Genomic DNA, 23,101 nt, shown 5'->3' with positions numbered 1-23,101 from the left:
ATATATATATATGAATTTGACTTGCATGTTATTTTATTGTATCAGATCTAGTAAAATATCGTTAAGCTAATAGATATTTGATCACATTATAGAAGAATAGGTGATGACAACAATAGTATATGTAGATGACTTTATGTTAATAGATTAAAGATTAAAAATATTACACATAATAGAGATAGTGTGGATATTTTTTTTGTAATTAATAAGAAATGACATGGATAGCTTGCATGAAAGGATTGCAAATTATTGAGACACTGAGGAGAATAATGTGGACACCTTGCATGAAAATATAAAACATCTAGTGAGGTTTAGTTTTATAAGAGTATATAGATACTGATGGCAATTTCTTACCCATCAGCTTCTTAATTGATTGCATAAGAACATTCACTAGTTATATGAAAAATGGATATTGTGGTAACTCTGAGGTTTCAATTGCAGTTGAAACTTGAGAGATGGGACTACAATGACATTGCATTCTCGTTTTCCTTTGACAGAGATGGGACTACAGTAACATTGCATTCTCGTTTTCCTTTGACCATTGCACTATATATGAGACCACTTGCAATAATTGACAGCTGCACCGAATTGCAATTACTTATTTTGTAAACATGGAAAAATACAACAGCAGAAACCTGCGTGTATGTGTCCGTATACGATCTTCTCCCTCATGTACACACTTCTGCATTTTCCACTTCTATAGTAAATTGGCCATCCAGCATTCACCGAAGGCACCCATAGTCTCATACTCTACAGTTGCTGTATGAGATCCCTTACGGAGCACCATTCCTGTCTGCATCAAAAGTTAACTACCATCAGGATTCTTCCTGCGCCTCCATGTCAGGCAATTCATAGGTTAGTTGTTGCATAGAAAAACAGGAAATAAACCCTACATGAAACATCATATCACTTGTCCTAGATAGTTTTTCCCCCTTTTACGAGAACCATTCACCGAAGGCACCCATAGTCTCATACTCTACAGTTACTAAGGCAGGATTGAGTTAAGCATCATATCCAGGCATAAGAGAGTGTCTTACCATTAGAGCCTCTGTTCCAGAGGACCTCAGAGTCAATTGTGCTAAGATGTTTATCATCAAGCCTCTTCCATGTCTTGATGGACTTGACTCCTCGCCATTCACCGTTGTCTGTCTTCTCAAGTTGCACAGACACCACCCTTGCTCTCCTTGACCACCCAGCCTTCCCATAGGCATGGTAACCAAATCCACCAGCATAGCAGAGCTGAATACCACTGAGCTTCCCGCAGAAGTCATTAATGTGATCATGTCCCACAAAGGCAGCCCTCACATCTCCAGCCTCCACCATGGAGGCAAAGAACCCAGAGTTAATTGATGCTGAGCTGATACCCTCCTGCTTTACTCCTGTGAAATTGGCTACTGTAAAACTGCTGAACTCTGGTAGTGGAATGTGGAAGAACACAAGGCCAGGTGCTGGTTCCTTCTGTTTCGGGTTCTCATTCATATACTTTGCCTGCATTTTTTCAAGAACAACTGTGATCGATAACATAGAAAAATGATGATCTTCTGTACAGAAACGAGTGTAAATACATTCTTTGTAGTTTAATCTGCTCGTACGGTCGTACCAATCTGGTCCATCTGGCATTTTAGATATGTTCAGTTTTGTGAACTATAGCATTACCAAAATTAGATACATTTGTTTCAACAAGCCATGCCTTGACTTAAAGACATCAGAAGGATTAAATATAGCGTTTTTGCAGCGTTAAGCTTGGTACAGCAGATAACTCCATCAAGGCATCAACTCATAGTTTTAGGAACCTTCTAAGAATGCTCGCTCAAATCAATGCACCATTTCATTTAATTTAGCACTATGATATAGTTTCTATAATGATAACAGATATCTCACAAGTGAAGAAAATAATCTCCAAACAACAATCCTGATTTGTTTGAGCTTGTTGTACCAGGCAAAAAGGAAAAACATAGAGCAATGGGCTAAGATGAACATTTTCCCCAAAACAATGTCAGTAAGTTGTTAACCTGTAGACTTGAAGATGTTTGTTGGAACCAGACTTGCTGCGAAGCCTCGATCCAACCATAACCATTGATTGATAGTACAGTAGAATAGTCACCACTGTCTAGGAAATACAGGTTGAGCACTGATTTTTCATCCATGGGTGTTCCTTCAACCCCAGAAACTTCCAAATTGTAATTTCCGTAACCATCAATTTCAATTCCTTCCGGATTGAAGCTTGAAAGGCTGTTTTTCATGCCCACAAGGTGACGCATTACACCCTCACGCGACAGCGTACCCTCTTGGTCATGGTTCCCAATCACAGCAGCCCAAGGTAGTTTCATGTCAATGGCTGGGGCAATTGCTGCATCCATAGACTTGGCCGCATCAGTTGAATCCGCACCATAGATGTTATCACCTGCCCAACAAAACTGTCATAAATTAATACCCTAAACATGGTCTGCACATGACCGTCACTGTTGTGCATGGTTTAGGAATAATTTTACTACAATATAAAAGCAACGGCTTCGCTAAGTTTCTGTTCCTCCCACACCCAGGTTTCAGCTTTGGAAAGATCAACCATAATTGACCGTGAAACAACACAACGAAACATGACAGTAGCCTAGACATAGTCAAAGGCAGCTACATTTGTACTGTTCTCTGACGCATAACCCACATTCAGTGCCCATTGCCTTCATGGACTCATCCATCATCGTGCCAGTTGTCCAACGTTGTCATCCAAGGCCAATCAACAACTGGGACCTCACTGAGTCGTCATGGCATGCTACCCGTCGCCGGGTCCCCTTGATTTGGAATTCCTGAATCCAGTCTGGAACACACAAGCTCCTCTAGTCCAGTAGGCCACGTGCTGTCACTTGTGCAACCCGTGACATCCTTCTTGAACTAATCAAAGCAGCTGAAGCTACACTTCTCTACAGAATTTTTTTCAGAACGGGATCTCGACCACGATCCGTAACAACTTCAATGAACTAAACATCTCTCTCATCACCATCGCGCACACGCTGACTGACTAATCTTTTCACATGTTCTATCCAACTGAACGACAACGGCAACCAAACTACCAGCACTAGCGATATGGATTCGGATGAAAAGTGAGATGGTCAAGTCAAATCGATTGATTACTTAATTGGCTAAGTATCTGTGGACAGGGTCGGATAAGCACGACCGACCTGTAAAGACGACGAGGTCGGGGTCCTCGGCGCGGAAGACGCGGTAGAGGAAGGCGGTGGTGTTGAGGTCGGTGCAGCCGGCCACCTGGGACCGGAGCACGTCCTCGCAGGCCGTGCTCCGGCCGTCCGCGTAGTGCATGTCCGCCACCTGCACCACCTTGAACGTCCCGCTCTCCCGCCGGAACCGCAGCTTACCGAACGCCCCCTTCTCCTTCTCCTTCCCCGCGGCGGCACCGGCCACGGCGAGCAGGAAGAAGCGGTGGCAGCAGCAGCAGCGGCAGGTAGGCGCCCCGCCGCCCGCGTCCGAGGCCGCCGCCGCCGCCCATGCTGATGCTGGCGCGGTGCGGTGCGGCGTGCAGTGAGATCGCGAGAAGGAATCTGGGGACTGCCTACCGGGTCACTTGGGGCCTGACCGCCTGAGGAAGGTTGGTCGTTGGTTAGTTTATGGGAGGCGGGTTTCGACGGTTCCGAGTTTCTTATTGGGAGGAGACGAGGAGTGTCAGCGACGCCGCGTCGGTTTGTTCTTGGCGGGCGCAGCTGCGGCTGGGAGAGTGGAGATCACTGAATCCACGGACACGGAGACGGAGCGGCGGCGTCACGGCCCGGTGGCTTTCCGATGGAATGGAAACGCGACCCAAACCCAACGGTGAGGTATTTCCGACCCGGTTGACACGGCAAGGTCTATATATCTCTATCACTGTCACTATCAGGCAGCTCGTTGCCGCCGCCGATACGGACCCTATGGGTGAGACGTGAGAGTGAGACACTGAGGGCTAATTTGGAAATTAAAGTCTGCCGAGGAAACATGCAATGCCGCCGAGGTCTTAGCGAGACGTTGGACGTGACGGTGACCTGGCGTCAACGTGGACAAGGCCTCGGCGCCGTAGATTTTGGTGTCGGGCTGTTACCCTATAGATCTTGACAGTTTGAAATGAAACAAGGTATAATTATTTCGAGGAACATACAACAACGTCATTACGGTTCAGCTGGTTAGGAACGTGTGCGACTTAACTCAAAGGCCTAGGTTTGAACCCAGCGTTGAATCTTTTTTTTTTTGCTATATTTTTATAAAAAATAGAAAAAAAAATTATTTCGAGAAACATGCTGTATCTCAGTTGTAGCCAAAAAAAAATGCTTATAAAAAATTATTTCGAGAACGCCGACGCGGAGACGGGGTCCTCGTTTGCGACGGGCATGCGATGCGTTCCCGGCGCGGCGTCTGAGATCTGACTGCTAGCTCCTAGCCTCGAGACAGAGGACTTGTCTTGTATCCGGCGCCGCAGCGGCAGCTGCAGAGAGGAGTATGTAGTGTTACGAACTTGGTATTATCGCGCGATTCAACGAAGACAGCCGGATCCAGGTACACGATCCGTGGCTGCCAGCAACCGTGGCAGCTTCGGGCAAAAGCAGCAGAGTCCGGCGCGGCGGCTAATACGGACTACGGAGACGCGTACAGCCAGCCGGCCAGCCAGCCCGGCCGGAAAACGGGGGCAGAGGTAAGTAAAGGCAAAGCTAGCTTTGTCCCAAAGCTGCTAAGGCAGATGGCGAACGCCTGAAATGCCGAGAGCGGCTGGCGATAATCCATGGTGAAGATATCATTATCAACCTTACCGAACTGCAGGAGAACAGTTTCCTCATCACCGACGCTATCAGGATGGCTTGGGTCGGCTGTAGCCACCAGCTGGAAATTCTTGACAGATGTAACTGTCACCCGTCCATGGAAATTCAAGCACCAGCATTGCAAGTGCTCATGCCATCGTGGGGCTTTGTTTTTAAGGACAGTGCTACCCGTTTGCTTCAAAGACTTCACCTTGGGGGAGTTCTCCCAGGTCTATTGAACAGAGGGGCACTCCATGGTGCAATGCATCCTCCTAGGCCCTCTGGATTTGAGCAGGTTGTATTTGTACGAAATCTGTCCAACATCAAAGTTGCCGAAAAATGCTTATAAAAATGTAGCAAAAAAAGATTCAGCGCTGGGTTTCGAACCCAGGCCTTTGAGCTAGACGTTATTGCATGTTCTTTGGAACAATTATACTTGTTTCATTTCAAACGCCAAGATCTATACGGTAACAACCCGACGCCTAAGATCTACGGCGCCAAGATCTATGGCGCCGAGGCCTTGTCCACATCGACGTCAGATCACCATGTCACGTCCGACGCCTCGCTAAGACCTCGACGACATTGGTCATGGCGCCGAGACATGTTTCCTCGGCGCCAAAAGCCATGGCGCCGAAGGTCAGGGTACATAAACGAAAATCAAACCAGAGGTCTATTTGTGAATATTTAAAAAAAGACTGAAAATAAAAAAATTCGGACCATACGATGACTCAATCTGCCACACGTATCAACATGTGAATTGGCTCTATTCTAGAAATTTTCTAGGATAAATTTCGTCCAGTAGTATCTTTGCATATGTCAAATATGTGCGTGTTTAGTTGAGAGAAACTTTGGATTTTGGGCTACTGTAGCACTTTCGTTTTTATTTGTCAAATAGTGTTCAAACATGGATTAATTAGGCTCAAAACGTTCGTCTCGCAATTTTCCACCAAACTGTGCAATTAGTTTTTTTTTCGTCTACATTTAATGTTCCATGCACGGGCCGCAAACATTCGATGTGATGGGTACTGTAGCACTTTTTAGGATTTTGGGTTGCAACTAAACATGGGCTATATAATACATACCACAAGTTTTCATTAAAGTTAGCTTAACCTTCTAACACAAGTCTTGTACTCGTTAGTTCATGCAAAGTTCACACATGGGAACGAAAATCAGTTTGTGGGCCATGCCACTACCACAAGCTGAACATCCCAATATGCATAAAGAGGGTTGAGACTATCTCCAACAGATAACCTATATAGGCACCCAAACCTAAAATGGGTGCTGGATGGTACTGTATCAGCCTCCAACGGAGTACCTATATACGAGACCTATTTTGGGTTGCAGCAAAGGCATAACCTAAATATAAGTATCCTCTCTTCTGAAAACTCATTTGTTGGAAGGGTTCTTTTTTAGGTCATGTTGTTGGAGAAGACAAAAAAAAAAAGGTATTGAACCATTTGCCTGTAGCGCTACCCAAACATAAAATGAGTCTTATATTTTGGGTGATGTTGTTGGAGATAGTTAGGGATGTAAAAAGTACCCATAGACCAGCGCCTGCTCACCAGCGATCAAAACCTAGAACTTATTTATTACAGCTGGATTATTATAATTTAGATATTTTAGTTATTATGTCTCATTGTATGACAGGTGGATAAAAATCATGGTTAATCCATATTTATACTAGAAATTACGATGGCTTTCATATTGTATTTATATTTATATTTGTCTTGTTGTACTTTTAGGCGGATAGCAATCCTGGTCAATCTGTTATCGTACCAGAAGTTGGAATGGCTTTCAACTCGGAGGATGATGCATATAATATGTATAATTCATATACCAGGAGTATTGGTTTGAGTATTCGAAAGAGCACCACAAGACTGAGAGCCGATAAGACTTTATATCAGAAGCATATAGTTTGCATATAATATGTATAATTTAATATGCTGTCATTAGAATTGTGAGAAGAAACAAATAGATGATAATGAAACTTCAAGAGCACAAGTGGCACGGATCTCTCGAAAGGTGACATCTATTGCATTGAATTGCTCAGTTTCAAAAGTTTTCTTGATGATTTGGAGAGGGCTATTGATAAACTGAACTTGGAAGCTGATAATTCATTAAGCCAAAGACCTACCCAACCTTGTGGGGTTTCTCAAAGTTGTATTGAATATGCTGGACACATGTTAAAAGGTAAAATATCAATCAGAGCTTCTCAGGTGCTAACAGGTCCAAAGAATAAAAGATAAAAAAAAGTACTTGAAAAAAAGAAAGAGAAGAAAAAGGCCACCAGTAAGGAAAAAGGTACTTGCATTAGTTCAAGCATGCATTTTTCCCACCTCAGTTTTATAAGTAGTAATATTTATCTCCTACTTTTAATCTTAGAAAACAAGCAAAGAGTGCAAAAGACAATACAGAACTTAGGCAAGATCCAGAAGAATTGATTGTGAGTGCAAAAGACAATAAATAATCTAGACAAGATTCAGAAGAATTTATTGTAAGAAAAATGACCCATTTTTTAAAGACTCCTTTACAAGACTATGTTCTTTTTTTTTCCCGCACACAGGGTCCTTCTAGTGCAAGCACTGGGGTGAATATTGCACCACACAAGTCTATTTAACCAACGCACATGGTGGTTTTCCGACCATGGTTGCTCATCCAACCCAAGGAGGATATACAAGTCTTATGCTTGGTCTTCGTCAAGATGCTTCTGCTGCTAGAAGATTACAGTTTGATGAAATATCAAATCCAGCAACATTTGATTAGTCATGCTTGTTAGATGATAGATTTTGTTAGCATATCCTGTACGGCTCCTTAGAGTTCGTTCGGCAGAGCTCTAGGTTTGTTCCTAGTTTGTAGCTCAAGTTGGTGCATAGATAGATATCTTGATGTGTATCTCTTGTAACTGATTCTTGTTGTATATGCCACACCTATCCAAACCAAAAATTTATACAGATGGTACTGTGAGATGGGGGTATGTTGGCCAGTTCATCTAAGGGGAGCCTACTACATCTGAGGAAGCATTTGGAAATAAAAAATGGGTCTCCGCAATGGATACTGAACACCAAGCGTTGATCCGCAACAATACTTGGCGTCTTGTTCCACGGACCAAAGGCAGAAACATTATTGGCTGCAAATGGGTGTATAAGGTCAAACGGAACGCTGATGGTTACAAGGCACGTTTAGTTGCCAAGGGATACAAGCAGCGGTATGGTATAGGTTATGAGGACACCTTTAGTCCCGTGGTTAAGGCAGCAACAATTCAGCTTGTTCTGTCCATTACAATGTCCAGGGGCTGGTCTCTTCGACAGTTGGATGTGCAAAATGCTTTTCTCCATGGCGTGTTGGAAGAAGAGGTCTATATGCATCAGCCCTCATGCTATGAGGACATGTCACATCCGGATTATGTGTGTAAGCTGGACAAGGCAATTTATGGCCTAAAGCAGGCTCCACGTGCTTGGTATGCTAGACTATGTGGTAAGCTGCAAGCACTTGGCTTTATTCATTCCAAGGCGGACACTTCTCTCTTCTACTACAATAAAGGGAAGCACAGTCTATTTGTTCTTGTCTATGTTGATGATATTATTGTGGCTAGTTCATCTCAGGCAGCTACAGATGCTTTACTTGCTGATCTGCAACGTGAGTTTGCTTTGAAGGACTTGGGTGACCTTCATTACTTCTTGGGCATTGAAGTGAAAAGAAGTCATGGCAGCCTGGTTCTTTCTCAAGGACGGTATGCTACTGATATACAGCCTGATCGGCTGGGCTTATTGCCTCGTAAACGATCGTAAATTTTCAGCTGGAACAGTATTTTTCTCTCACACCAAACCAGCCAGCGGTACTTCTTCACGATCCAGCAATGAACAAGCCCAGCCAAACGAACAGGCTGATACTTACTCGAACTGGTATGAACAAATGCAAGCCAATTGATACACCATTGTCGACCTCTGAGAAGCTTAGTGTTGAGGGGGGAGATAAGCTTGGGCCAGATGATGCAACACGATACAGAAGTGTGGTTGGGGCACTGCACTACTTGACATTGACACGTCCTGATCTTTCCTTCTAGGTGAACAAGGTGTGCCAATTCTTGCATGCTCCTACCACAGTTCATTGGAGCGCTGTGAAGCGAATCCTAAGGTATGTCCGTGGGACTATTGATCTTGGTCTACGGATTGGAGGTTCGAAGTCAATGTTAGTTAGTGCTTTCTCAGATGCGGATTGGGCGGGTTGTGTTGACGATCGTCGCTCTACTGGTGGTTTTGTTGTTTTCCTTGGTGATAATCTGATCTCATGGACAGCCCAGAAGCAAGCCACAGTGTCACGATCAAGCACAGAGGCTGAGTATAAGGCGTTAGCAAATGCAACTGCAAAAATGTTATGGGTACAAAAATTGTTGACTGAATTGAGAATTGATCATCCTCCTAAAGCACGGCTTTGGTGTGATAATTTAGGCGCTACTTATCTTTCTGCAAACCCAATGTTTCATGCTAGAACGAAGCATATTGAGATAGATTTCTATTTTGTCTGAGAGGGAGTAGCACAAAAATTACTAGAGATTCGGTTCATTCACTCTGGGGATCAAGTTGCTGACGGATTCACTAAAGCCCTTCCTGTCATTAAACTTCGGCAATTTAGAGACAATCTCAACCTTGTTAGTGGCTGAGATTGAGGGAGGGTGTTAGATGATAGAGTTTGTTAGCATATCCTGTATGGCTCCTTAGAGTTGGTTCGGTAGGGCTCTAGGTTAGTTCCTAGTTTGTAGCACAAGTTGGTGCATAGATAGATATCTTGATGTATATCTCTTGTAACTGATTCTTGTTGTATATGCCACACCGGGGCTGTTCCCGGTCCTATATAACACGGAGCCGAGTACCTAGGAAGGGTAACTCGCTAACCTACTTTCACAATGCTTTTACCAGATGATTCTGTATTGATCAATAAGATAGTACTGTTCCAATGATTCTGAATAATATGAAATGGTAAACTATTTTGGCCTTCAACTCATACAACAAGTGATCTTTCATTTGTGATCCATGCTCTCTAATGACATCAACACATATTTATTTATGATACCAACAATATAGTGGGATAGGAACGCCCACTACCGGAAACCTTAAATTTGCCGAGTGTTTTTATGTTTGCCGAGTGCATTTCCTCGGGCACTCGGCAAACAAATTCTTTACCGAGTGCTATCCTAAAAACACTTGGCAAAAAAAAAACACTCGGCAAAGAGGGAAGTCTGCCGAGTGTCAAACAAAAAAACACTTGGCAAATAGGAGGTTTACCGAGTGTCACAAAAAAACACTCAGCAAAAAGGGAGGTTTACTGAGTGTCCAAAAACAACACTCGGCAAAGAAAAAAATGTAGAAAAAAAAACCACGCGCGCCCCTAAAATCCAGCCCCTCCCCTCCCCAGCCCCACTCCTCCCGCACCCGCCCCTCCCCTCCCCAGCCCCCCGCACCCGCCCCCCTCCTCCCGTACCCTCCCCTCCCCTCCTCCCACACCCGCCCCCTCCCTCCCCTTCTTCTTCCCCGCCGGCGGCCGGCCCCTCCCCTCCCTCCCCTTCTTCTTCCCCGCCGGATCCGGCCCCCGGCCCCTCCCCTCCCTCCCCATCTTCTTCCCCGCCGGCGGCCAGCCCCTCCCCTCCCTCCCCTTCTTCTTCCCCGCCGGATCCGGCCCCTCCCTTCTTCCCCGTCGGATCCCGCCCCTCCCTTCTTCCTCGGCACCCCCCTCCCCTACCTTCTTCCCCGGCGAGATCTCCCTCCCTCCCCCAACGGCGAGATCCAGGGAGGGGGCCCGGTGGCGGCGCACCCTAGGCGGCGGAGGGGACGGCGGCGCGGGCCAGGGGCGAGCTGTAGCCCCCTGGCCGAGAGCGGCGGAGGCGGATGCGGCGTGGTGCATCGTTGCCTGATCGAAGTGAAATTGCCATGCCGCATGAGGCTGGAGGTGAGAGCCATTAAATTTTACTAGGGTGCACTTGCAGTCAAGTGATGATAACATTTTAAAAATACACAAGATTTTAGATTGTATCTTGTTTAGACATGGATTGAACGTCAAATGCAGCCTGCAGCCAATTTGTTGTTAAGCCACACCACAAGTTTGTTTCTAATTTGTTGTGAGATGAAGCTAATCTGCACACTGGATAGTACTAGCCCTTCTTTGTTGCTAATTTGTTTTAGGTGTGGTTCCATTTTCGAATTGAACTAGGTTGCTGAAAACTGAGCACTGAATTCTTTATCTCTGTTCTAATTATTAAGCTGGCAGCAGGATAAAAAAGTTTAGTTTATATTTGATGGTCATGTGCCTAGTGCAGCTGAACGGATAAAATTGCTGGTGGTCTGAAATTAACACCCCTTTAGTCCTGTGTTTTGACTAAGGCAATGGTCTTGATCAGTCCTTAGGACTGATAGCTACGGCCAATGGATATGACTGCTATTTTTTTTGCTCTATAAGCATGGAGTATTAGCTTTGTGATTGAGTTTGCCATGTGATTCAGCCTATCAGGCCTCTTGTCTCTGACAACGCACCAAGAGATTGGAGCTAGTGGTGACTCTGAGGCTCTCCATGGCCAGCTGATGCCGCTGTTGGTCTAGGAGAAGTGGATGGATATTTTGGCCATGAAGCTTCTGTGAGTTATGTTTGTTTGCTCATTTACCTACTACTGAGAGGCATGATAATGTTGAAACTAATATGTATATCAGTATATGCTTTATTATCCCTACTGGTAAAGAATGCATGATTAACAATTTAATTTAATATACTTTCGAAGCATTGTTATTGATGAATTGTATGACCCTTTTGCATTCCTCGCTACCTTTATTAGACTAGCTTCCATGGTTCCTTTCTTTAAACCACTGAGAACTGAGATTAAATTGTGGATTACTCTTTCTTCTTTCTTCTGTCCTGATCCCTAAACATTATACTAAAAAACCCCATAGGGTGCAAAATGATCGTTGCTGTATGAAACTTAGGGCTGTACACTTGCACTGACAATGAGTCGTGGTAATGTTGTTTGGGCCCTTGTTGGAACCAGTATGGTCCCTCATGTGTAGTTAGTATTCCATGCTTTCATTCTTTGTTTATTCTATATAAGCGTTATTCTGCATGCTGCATGCGGATAAGCATGATTTAATCTCTCTAGAGTCATTCGAGTTTCTTCATGGTTCCTGTCTATATCAACCATTCTATTTTTGCACAGTATATTTTGGCAATTAGTTTCTCAGAAGTTGAAGAACTTGTCAAATCCTAATTTGCTGAAGCAGAAATATAGCGTGTTCCTATATATCATAGTTTACTGTGTCATTGATAAAATTATGTAGATTGAAGTTAGTTTCAAAACAGATACTAGCTCCAAATTTTACATGCTCTGATTCTAGCTAGACTGAAGACGCCTAATGAGCTCCTTTTTTACATATATACTAGCAAAAATAGGATTTAGATAGTCGGTGGCTCTAATAAGAACTTAGGTGGTGGCTCTAATAAGAAATTAGATGTTGTTTGGTTCCACACAGGGACAAAGGTAACACTCCTTAGAGCTCTTCTGATCTGTGAATGCAACTGTGCTTATCTGAATGCAACTTGGTTTTGGCGCCTATCGATTCTTACTAGTATATGCAGCTTCTTGTTCAGACTCAAATTTTCTGGAAGGACAAAAAGCATAGCAGTCGCAGTCTAAACTGTGTAGTCATCTTTATTTGTATTGATTTGCTTTTACATTAACTCTGTTAATTTTTTTTACATTAACTCTGTTAATTAAGCAGACTATGGGAGTGCCCTGGCAAACAACTAAGCACACATCAGCTTACATTTTGCAGAAGATGTAATGCGCAAACAGGAAATTCTTGCAGCAGTGAAGAAGCTAGTTTCATAAAGAATGGAGTAGCAGACATGTCTATGTGGTCCCAATGGTTTTACCTTCACTATTTTGGTAGCATATTTTTTGAATTTTTTCTGGATGTTGATTCTTCTGAACTTATACCTGTCATTAGTCTCTTAAATTTGTCATCTTCATTTCTATGTCCATGTGGTTATTATGAGAATTATGTTGCTAAGAGCATGATATGCATGCAGATATGGTGTACGAGTGTTTTGTATGGCAGCTATTAAACTGAAATATGCTGAGAAAAAAAATTATTTTTTTCTTTGAAAAATAGGTTTGGCGAGTGTAATTTCTAAAAACACTCGGCAAACAATAATGGTATGCTGAGAAAAAAATAATTTTTTCTTTGAAAAATAGGTTTGCCGAGTGTAATTCACAAAAACACTCGACAAACAATGATCCTTTGCCGAGTGTATTTTTGAAAAACACTCGGCAAACCACTTTTTTTTGTCGAGTGTTAAATTTGACACTCGGCAAACCATTTGCCGAATGCGCGATAAAAAACACTCGGCAAATAGCTGTTTGCCGACACTGTAGATGACGTGTGTTGTTTGCCGAGTACACTCGGCAAAGCCTTTGCCGAGTGTTTTTTTTGTCTTTGCCGTCACTGTTTCCTATAGTGGCCGGCTCAGAGAAGGAAGGAATTCCATACATAAATAAGAAAATACAAAATCCCTGTACAATACAACATCCTATTTCTAGCCACCAATGAGAATTTCTTCTATTTTTATCATGTAGATGTGCCTTCAAGAAACAACACCACGAAGAGAGCAGAAGTGTCCGTTTATATCTCTCAGCCAAACACCCTGACATCGATACACATTTGCATCTCTCAGTATCGGTATTATTTGCCTGCCAATAACAGAAGGTTCCAATGCTGAAGGTCCCTTGAGTCTGTTGTTATTGCTGTTCAGTGAAGCAGGGAAACAAACAACGCTACTTAAATCAGTCATTCTGTCAAAATCTGACACATAAAACTAACAATTTCAAGAATCTGTCAATTGGTGTGTAGGGTGCTTTTGTTTCCAGCTTACTTCTAGCAGCATCTGACACATGAAACGTCGATAAGGTAACAAGGATTTAGAGCATACCACTGTACTCATTGACATAGCTCATTCAATTGGCCACGCGTGCCTGTGGCCGGCTCGCCGCCGCCGCGACAACCAGCGGAAGACGACGGCTTGTGTGGGGATGCTCGTGGTTTCTATAGAAGCTTGTGGGGCGTCGATGTGCAACGGCGTTGGTGGCGCTCTTTACTTGGTGCAGAAACAAGATGTGGCTTCTCACGGTGGCTGTTACAATGTAGGAGGGAGGCGGCCCTAGTGGGCTGGCGTGGCGGCGGCATGTCAAGCATGCCTTTCACCTTGCCGGGGCCACAATGATCTTCTGCCGGTGGCGGTTGGCTGTGGTTGTCCACGATATGACTAGTTTGGGCTTGGGTGTTGAGCGTTTCGAGCGAAGGCCCTGCGAGGCCCTTGGCTTTGGCCGACAATGGTAATGCCTTTGGTAGCACATTCTCGTTGGAGGCATTGTCGTGAGCCCCCCCTACCCTATAGTAGTTTGGTTGAAAAACCTAGGTTCTCCTTTCAGCGTTGTCGACATCCACGAACGCCGTTCTCTTCTTTGGAGGCATCGCTATGGAAAACCTAATTCCCCTACTAGTTTACGTCGCTTGTGTTGGTGGCGTTCAGAGTGACGTTTGACAGTTGTTGCTTCCGAGGATCGTGGTTTTTGTGTTTCTTGCAGCGATGGTTGTGTTGTTGCCTCCTTCGTGAGGTTATAATTTTTATTTTATTTTTTGTTTTGTAATTGCTTCTTCTCTATTAATATATGCCCGCATACTCCTATCGATGGCTCTTAAAAAAGACATAGCTCATTCAGTTTTTTTGTCTGTAATTTGACAAACACGATGTTCACCGGTCGACGAACGCATAACTCGACGACCAGCCACTGCCTCAAGCCTCTCGACTCTCGTCCCCCGTTCGGTTTACCCAGAAGCCGGCTTGTTCGGCTTCTTTTTTCAGCCGGAACAGTATTGTTCTCTCACAATAATTTAGCCAGAACAGTGTTTTCAGCCAATTTCAGCCAAGTTTCAACAAGCCGAACGGGGCCAAGGCCTGCGGCTAAGGTCGATTCCACAATACACATGCCACGACTCCTCACCATTGGACCTCACCCCAGTAGATGGAGACATTGATGAACTAGTGGACTGAAGGATTTCCATGGTGAGGGGAGCAGCTTTTACGTGATTTTGGATCGAGTTGCCTTGACGACGGCCTCGGCTCAACTCACGTAGATGGCAGGCCGTCTCGCCTGGTGGGCCAGCGGGACACGCGTCGCTCTTCTACGCGCTGTTGCAGCGGGAGCGGCGTGCGACGCAGCTGCATAGATTTTTTTGGGAAATTGGCTGGCGGACACCCACAGTGGTGGTCGTTTGCTGGCGGACACCTAAAGTGGAGTTGTATGCTAGAAGACACTCTGGTTTGTTGTAATTATGCCAGAGGACACCGCGGGCCGGTTTCCACCGGTTGAGGAGAGAGAAAAATTCAGTTTGGACATCCGGCGCCCCTGAGCCATGTTTGGGTCTAGTTGGACCAGCTAATAACCGACCCGAGCCTGGTCTGGTTAACCGGCCCGTCCCACCTGTTAGGGTTTTAGCGGCCGTCACTTTCCCCAATCCCACTCCCGCCGCCACCCACTCCACTCCGGTGCCCGCCGCGACGCCGCCCACTCCGGTGCCCGCCGCTGACACCTCCAGCCTCGACCGTCATCCACCATGGGGGGCTGAGGATCTGCAAGCACCCCCGCGACCCGAAGATGAAGTCCCCCAATAGGAAGAACGCACAGTGCACTGGTTGTCCGCCTAGGGTGCCTAATTTGAAATGGATTCCAAAATGGTGAGATTTCTTGAACCCATACTCTTTCGATTTGTATGACTGCGGATGCGTTAGAAAGGTTGCGGTTTGAAATTGTTTAATTTGGATGTGGTCTTTTTTTTTTAATTAGGATGGATCCGACGTCCGCCTGTAGATTGGCAATTAGAGTACCTGCCTATGTAGAGCAAAGACCAGATGGGCTCGATGATTATCATGTAATTGCTAACTTCATGCGTGTGGTGGATAAGGATATCTTCAGTTGGATGGGTTTTATGATTGTCTTGCTGAGGACATAGTTCATGGTAAAGATCAAGCACTGGAGGTTACTTTCTTTGACAAAACCAAGGATGAGACAGTGCGCATAGATTCTGATTCTGCTCTGCTACATGCATTTGATGTGTATTGGGACAGTAGAAGGGTGCCACTGACTGTAGAGGTTGTTGACACTGGTCCTCATTTATTATAGTCTCAAGTTTGTAATGTCAATGCATCTGGTGATACTCAGTTTGTTGTTAGCACAGAACAGAGTCGGGTCATTTGTTTGCCATTAGCTATGATTCTGCCTGATGAAAATCCAGTAGCTGTTCATACTGCTGAAGCTGTTCATAATCCAGAAGCTAGTTGATAATCCAGAAGGTGATGATAATCCTAAGGTTCATGATAATCCTGAGGTTGATGCCAATCCTGAGGTTGATGCCAATCCTGAGGTTGATGCTAATGCTGAGGTTGGTGATAATCCTTAGGTTCATGCTAATCCTGAGGTTGATGATAATCCTGAAGGTGATGATAATGTTGAGGTTGATGATGACTGGGGAGAGTCTGATGAAGTTGAGTATGTAGGAGTAGATGATGAGAAAGAGAAGTACAAGGATGTGCTCATTGATGATGCTAAGGACAGTGATTATTATCCTGACACTGACCCAAAAGATGATGACCCACTAGGTGTGGATGATGAGAGGGGCTGTGAGGGTGTGGTGCATGTGACTGACATAGAGAACCCTAAGATAGCTCTTGGTGTTACTTTTGAAGATGGTTTATGTTATAAGAGGTGTATTAGGCAATATGTTGTGCTTAATGAAGTTGAACTTGCAGTTCCTTATAGTGAGTCATGGTGGTATAGAGCACATTGTAAGGCCAAGAGGTGTAGGTGGAGGATTCATGCATCTCAGTGTGAAGATAGGATGACATGGCAAGTATTGATTCAGTTATTGATTGAGTTATTGATTTAGTTATTGATTCAGTGTTACTAACTCTTCACTTTGTTTCCTTGTTTTATTGATGGGTGGAGATTAAGAAGTTACCACACAAGCATAACTGTGCCAGCACAGGCAAAGTGCAAAGGAATTGCATGGCTACCAATCACTGGGTCAAGGACAGAATCATAAATTGGCTTAGGGAAGATCCAACTCTTGGTCCTAAAGTTTTGAAGGGCAAGTTAGAGGACAAGTACTGCATCTAGGTGAGCTACTACGTTGTTTGGGACGGCCGGCAAATGGCCCTAGATGAGATATTAGGTGGCTAGGAGGATAGCTTTGTACATGTCTTTTCTTAGAAAAGAGAAATTGAGAAGAGAAGTCCTGGCAGCTATTGTAGAGGTTGAGTGGGATGTTGAGAATAACAAAAGAAGATTCAGTAGGATGTTTGTAGCACTTGAAGCCATGCATTGATGACTTCCTTGAAGGTTGCAGACCTTATTTAGGTATTGACTCCACAGTTTTGATAGCAAAGTGGAAGGGACAGTTAGCAGCTACAGTAGGGAATTGATGGCCATAACTAGATGTTCCTAGTGGCCTATGGAGTATTTGGCAGTGAAACCAAGGACAACTGGGAATGGTTCATGAAGATGCTACATAAGGCTATTGGTTCCCCACCTGGCCTTATTATTTCAACTGATGCAGGCAAAAGAATAGATAAGGCAGTTACCAAAGTCTTCACAAATGGTGTAGAGCACAGAGAATACATGAGGCATCTTGTGAAGAATTTCCAGAAGCGATTTAGTGGTGAAGTGTTTGAAAAGAACTTGTGGCCTGCATCAAGGTGTTATAGGCAAACAACCCATGATAGACACTAGAATGAGATGCTTAAGGCATGCCCAAAGGCAACAACCTGGCTGATGGACAATCACAAACAGCTATGAGCAAGGTCAAAGTTCAGCACAACAAGCAAATGTGACTGTCACCAACAACATAGATGAGACCTTCAACAGTTGGATCAGGGAAGAGAAGTCCTTACCTGTTCTAGATCTCATGGACAAGATAAGGCAATTGATCATGGAGAGGCTTTGCACAAGGAGGCAGCTGGCCTCAAAGTTGTCTGGGTTTAAGGTTTTGCCTCATGTCATGAAGGAACTGCACAACAAAAGCAGAAATCTGAAGTACACCATTCACAGGAGTGGCCCAATGGTTGGAGAAGTAGGAGTGAATAAGGACCTAGTCCCATGGAGGTTCATTGTTGATCTGGAAAAGAAAGAATGCACTTGTAGAGGTTGGCAGTTAACTGGTTTACCTTGTGTGCATGCCATAGCTTACATTGGCACAAGAAGAGTAGAATTGGAGGACTTTGTGGACCCTTACTACTCTATAGAAATGTTCAAAGCAGCTTATGCAACTGTTGTGGCTCCTATGCCAGGCAAAGAAGAATGGGAAAATGTGGACATTGGCTTCACTCTCCTTCCTCCTAAATGCAATAGAGCAACAGGAAGGCCAAGGAAAAGAAGGCTGGTTGGTGCTGAGGAAGATGGGTCAAGCAGCAGGGGAAAGAGAAGGTGTAAAAGGTGTGGTGGATTTGGCCACCTCTAGAAAACCTGCAATAAAACTGTCCTAGAACTTGATGCACCACCACCTGCACCACCAAAGAAGAGGAATACTTATAAGCCAAAAGTGGTTGAGATTATAGAGACCACAGATAACCCATCTAAGAAGAAGAGAAAGAGGAAGGCCTCCAAGGGGAAACAACCCAAGAAGAAGAAGGCAACTCTTGCTGAGCCTACACCTCCTGAACAAGCTACACAGTACGTGATCCATCTCTTGCCTTTATTTCAGTTAGTTTACTACATCTTAACCACATGTTTCATCTTGCAGGGTTCCAAACTCCCCAGTCACTAGGACCCAGGCCAAACACCAAGTGGCACATAGCCCAAGGCCCCTGACTAGGAGTCAGGCTTCCTCACAGCTACCTAGGCAGTCCAAGCGCTTGCACTAGGAGCAAGAGGGCCCTGAAGGACTTGTAGGCACTGTAAGCAACACAGAAAGAGAAGAAAGATTATGTGCTTTTTCTGTGCTTTTGTGGCTTCTGTGGCATATGAACACTGCCAGAACAAACTGCAACAGCTAGAGGGTATTGTAGTTGGTATTGTATTGAACTGCGTATTGTAGTGAACTGGGTATTGTAGTGAACTTGGTATTGTATTGCACCGAACTTGGTATTGTATTCTAGTCAACTTAGTATGGTTGTTGTGCCACCTACCTTTTAATGATAATGTTGCTTGTTGTATTCAAGTTGGTAATGATTAAAATGTATTAAACTTGGCAACAAAGCTCAGAACTCCTACAAAGCACATGGCAACATTCACAAACATTACAAAGCAAAGTAAAGTTCATGCATTGTTCATCCACATGGCAACAAAGCACATGGCAACAAAGCTCAGAACTCCTACAAATACACTGGCCACATTCATCCACCTATTCACTCTCTGCTCTCTAGCTATTCTACTCATAGCAGCCCTCTGACCAGAAACAACATTGGTCAGGTTCAATAGAGACTTCTCCAAAGCCTTCAAGCCTGACATCACTGCTGCAGCATCCACGCCATCTCCTACGCTCGGTGGCTTCCACATGAAGAAACCGCACTGGCTGTTGCCTTGTTCACGCCGAAGAACACAAGATTGGGATGAACCCTAGATCAGGAATTTCAAAAGGCCAAAATGGACCACAAAGAAATGAAATGAAAATAACTCACCCAGTCCCGATTCCTTGCAAATATAGAACTACTTGTCTGGGTTGTTTTGGGTTCTCGACGTCCGCTCCATAACAGTCGCCATCCTGCAGAAAGGGCACAGTGGCTGTGCCTCTCTCACTCCACGCGAACCTGTCGAGGATGAAGCGCCTAAGCCTGTCGCCATCTTGCACCGGCCTCTACTTGCCCTTTCCTGTCGACGACGCTCGCCCGCCAACGCCGCGCCCGCCCACAGCCGCCCGCCAACGCCGCGCCCGCCCGCAGCCGCCGCCGCCGCCGCGCGCTTCCTTTGTCGTGGAGACGGGGGAGACTGAGACAGATGGAGACGAGCCGGTTAACCAGACCAGGCTCGGGTCGGTTATTAGCTGGTCCAACCAGACCCAAACGTGGGCACCGGATGTCCAAACTGAATTTTTCTCTCTCCTCAACCGGTGGAAACCGGCCCGTGGTGTCCTCTGGCATAATTACAACAAACCAGAGTATCTTCTAGCATATAGCTCCACTTTGGATGTCCGCAAGCAAACGACCACCACTGTGGATGTCCGCCAGCTAATTTCCCTATTTTTTTTCTTCCGCGCAGGAATGCTGCCACGCCAAAGAGAGCCGTCCATGGTGCGGGCATTCTGATCTATTGCATAATTGCATCCTGAAGCGCACGGAGAGTTTCCAGTCACACCGACGGCTTGATCAATGCGGACGTTCTTTCTGGCCATTTCAAAATTCAGCCCGCGTGCCAGTGGACGTGTATGTCGGATACTCAGGCTCGAAAGGGAAGGTAAAAGCCTCCAGTACCGTTCGGCCGTTCCTTGCTTCTGCTCCAGAAAAAATGTACTGGAGACTGGACAGAGGCTAGTCGCTATCGCTAGAACAAAAAGCATAATTTGAAAAGCCAACGGTATACAGCCTGTTCGGCTGGGGTCGAAAACGATCGTATACGATCGTGAATTATTACTGCTGGTTGGATTGGTGTGAGAGAAAAATACTGTTCTGACTAGAAATTTACGATCGTTTACGACCAAGCGAACAGGTTGTGTCAACGGCCACTACCAAGCTGAGCCAAACAGCCAATCGAACAGCCATAAGACTGTCTCCAACAGTCTATGCATAAGGCCACCTTACCCCGAAATATGTGGTGCACAGTAAAAAAATCCCACTCCAACAGACTACGCAATCTGACTACCCATTTTGCGTGGGAGGAGAGAGGGGAGGCAAATAAGCGTCCTCCCAACGCACGACCCAATCTCTGGCGCGGAGGGCACGGTCGCGGGGCGCAGAGGCGAGGAGACGACGGGCGGGCCGGGTGGCGTGCAGAGGTGCACCGGCGGCGGCCCCTGCTCGAGCCTCCCCCGGCGGCGCGGGTGCCTGCGCGCCTGCTTCGACCTCCTCCATGGATCCGGCGCAGGTAGCTTCACGAGTGCCTCCATGACTGGCGCAACCGCAGGCTCCACTGTTCCCTCCGCCGCATGAGGTCCCAGGTCTGACCGCTACTCCTCTTCTTCCAGCCACTGCTCCCCAATCCCCTTCCAGTCGCTGCTCCCCCATCTCCGGTGGCATGTCGGCGCTTCTCCGCTTGTGCATGCTACGTGTGGCGGCGCATCCTGCTGGAGGCCGGCCTCCCCCACTCAGGTGAGCCCCCATCTGACTCCGGCGAGCCCCCCTCCCCTCTCCCTCCCACATCCGACGAGATCTGCGCACCACTTCGGCAAGCACTGGAGCGGCAGCAGCAGACGTGCTCGACTCCAATGAACAGGTGCCAGTCGTGCTCCACTCCGGCAAACCGCGCGGCCCTGGTGGCGTGCGGTCCCTAGCCGACGGGAATCCGACCCCGACCCCTGAGGTGCACGTGCGGCGGCGCGGGCAGGGAGAGGGAAGCAGGAAGAGTGGAGGAGGAGGAGGAAAGGGAAAGAAGGAGAGGGAGGGCAGCGGCGGCGGCTTCGAGGTCCGGCGGTCGCGCGGGGCAGAGGAGGCTTCGGCAGCGGCGGCGCTAGGGACCTCGGCGGGCAAAACCGAGTGCGGCTCCAGTTTCGTGAGTTTTGGGTTCGCTATTAGAGAAGATAAGATTTGGATGCATGACCTTTTCGTTGTATGTAACCCCAAAACCTAGAATGGGTGTTGTGTTTGAGTATGGACCATTGGAGATAGTCTAAAGCATAGCTGCATCAGAACCGAGCAGTGACCCCACGCTATTTATTCCTCACGACTCAACCTTAACGTCCTCGATCCGCCACAACTACAAACAACCAGAACCCTACTATTCTTGGCAAAGCCAAATTCTATTTAACGGCGACAAGACAACCAAAGCGTGGCATCCCCTTCCTAGTCCCTTTCCCTTCCTTCCTTCCCTCGCCAATGGCCACGCGAACAGCGCTGTGTCTTCTTGGCCACGTCCTCCTCGCCGTCGCGTCGGTAGCGGCGGCGGCGGCCGGTGACGCGGGCAAGATCGGCATCTGCCACGGCCGCGTCGGCAGCAACCTCCCACCGCCGTCGGCCGCGGCGTCGCTGCTCAAGCAGAACGGGATCACCAAGGCGCGGCTCTTCCTTCCCGACCCGGCCGTGCTCCCGGCCTTCGCCGCGGCGGGCATCGACCTCATGGTGGGCGTGCCCAACGAGAACCTCACCTTCCTCGCCGCGTCGGGGCCCGAGGGCTCGGCGTGGTGGCTGCGGTCCGCGGTCCTGGCCCACGCCCCCGCCGAGCGCGCCCGGTACCTCGCCTTCGGCAACGAGGTGCTGTACAACAACCAGTTCTACGCGCCGCACCTCGTGCCGGCCATGCGGAACCTGCACTCCGCGCTCGCCGCGCTGGGGCTCGGCGGCAGGGTGAAGGTCTCCTCCGCGCACGCCTCCTCGGTGCTCGCCGCCTCGTACCCGACCTCCGCCGGCGCGTTCGACGCGGCCTCCCTCCCCGTCCTCCGCCCCATGCTGCAGTTCCTGGCCGACACCGGCCGCCCTTCATGGTGAACACCTATCCTTTCATCAGCTACGTCAACGACCCGGCCAACGTGCAGCTCGCGTGCGCGCTCTTCGGCGCGGGCGCGGCCCCCGTGCAGGACGGCGCGCGGGTGTACACCAACCTGTTCGACGCCACGGTAGACGGCGGTGGCCGCGCTGGAGAAGGAGGGGTTCGGCGGCGTGCCGGTCGCGGTGACCGAGACCGGGTGGCCGACCGCGGGGCACCCAGCCGCGACCCCGCAGAACGCCGCGGCGTACATCGCCAAGATCGTGGAGAGGGCGGTGCGCGGCGTGGGCACACCCAAGCGGCCCGGCGTGCCCGTGGAGGTGTTCCTGTTCGACCTGTACGACGAGGACGGCAAGCCCGGCCCCGAGTTCGAGCGCCACTTTGGCATCTTCAGAGAGGACGGTGGCAAGGCGTACGACATCAACTTTACCTAGAGCTGATAGTTTCTTGAGGGATGAACGGCTTGTTGATTAGTGAATCAACTGGTGTATGCTGAAGAAATCTCTCGTCTCATGTTTTACCTGTCTTGTTGCTCTTGTGCACCGTCTCGTCTAGTGATTTGAGTTATCTGTTCTACTGTACAATTTAACTACCGAGTAAAATACATGGTGACAGTCTTTCTCAGAATTGAAAACATCCATGCAAGAACTAATAACTGATTTTGGTG

General features: G+C 47.0%; 1 long non-coding RNA gene and 2 pseudogenes across 1 annotated transcript; 2 read left to right on the top strand and 1 right to left on the bottom strand.

Annotated features, from left to right (window-relative positions):
- Positions 1-445: 445 nt before the first annotated feature.
- On the bottom strand, positions 446-3,795 carry LOC136552187 (probable inactive purple acid phosphatase 29; annotated as a pseudogene).
- A 6,840-nt stretch (positions 3,796-10,635) lies between these two features.
- Positions 10,636-12,772, top strand: LOC136552186 (uncharacterized). Its single transcript, XR_010782769.1, has 3 exons — positions 10,636-10,715; positions 11,266-11,397; positions 12,570-12,772. It is a non-coding gene; the product is annotated as an uncharacterized lncRNA (long non-coding RNA).
- An 8,298-nt stretch (positions 12,773-21,070) lies between these two features.
- LOC136550064 (glucan endo-1,3-beta-glucosidase-like) lies at positions 21,071-22,990 on the top strand (annotated as a pseudogene).
- Positions 22,991-23,101: the final 111 nt, after the last annotated feature.

This window comes from Miscanthus floridulus, chromosome 4 (genome assembly GCF_019320115.1).
Source record: "Miscanthus floridulus cultivar M001 chromosome 4, ASM1932011v1, whole genome shotgun sequence".
NCBI lineage: Eukaryota > Viridiplantae > Streptophyta > Magnoliopsida > Poales > Poaceae > Miscanthus > Miscanthus floridulus.
The sequence above is the reverse complement of the archived record's forward strand: the minus strand, read 5'-3'. Positions and strand labels throughout refer to the sequence as shown.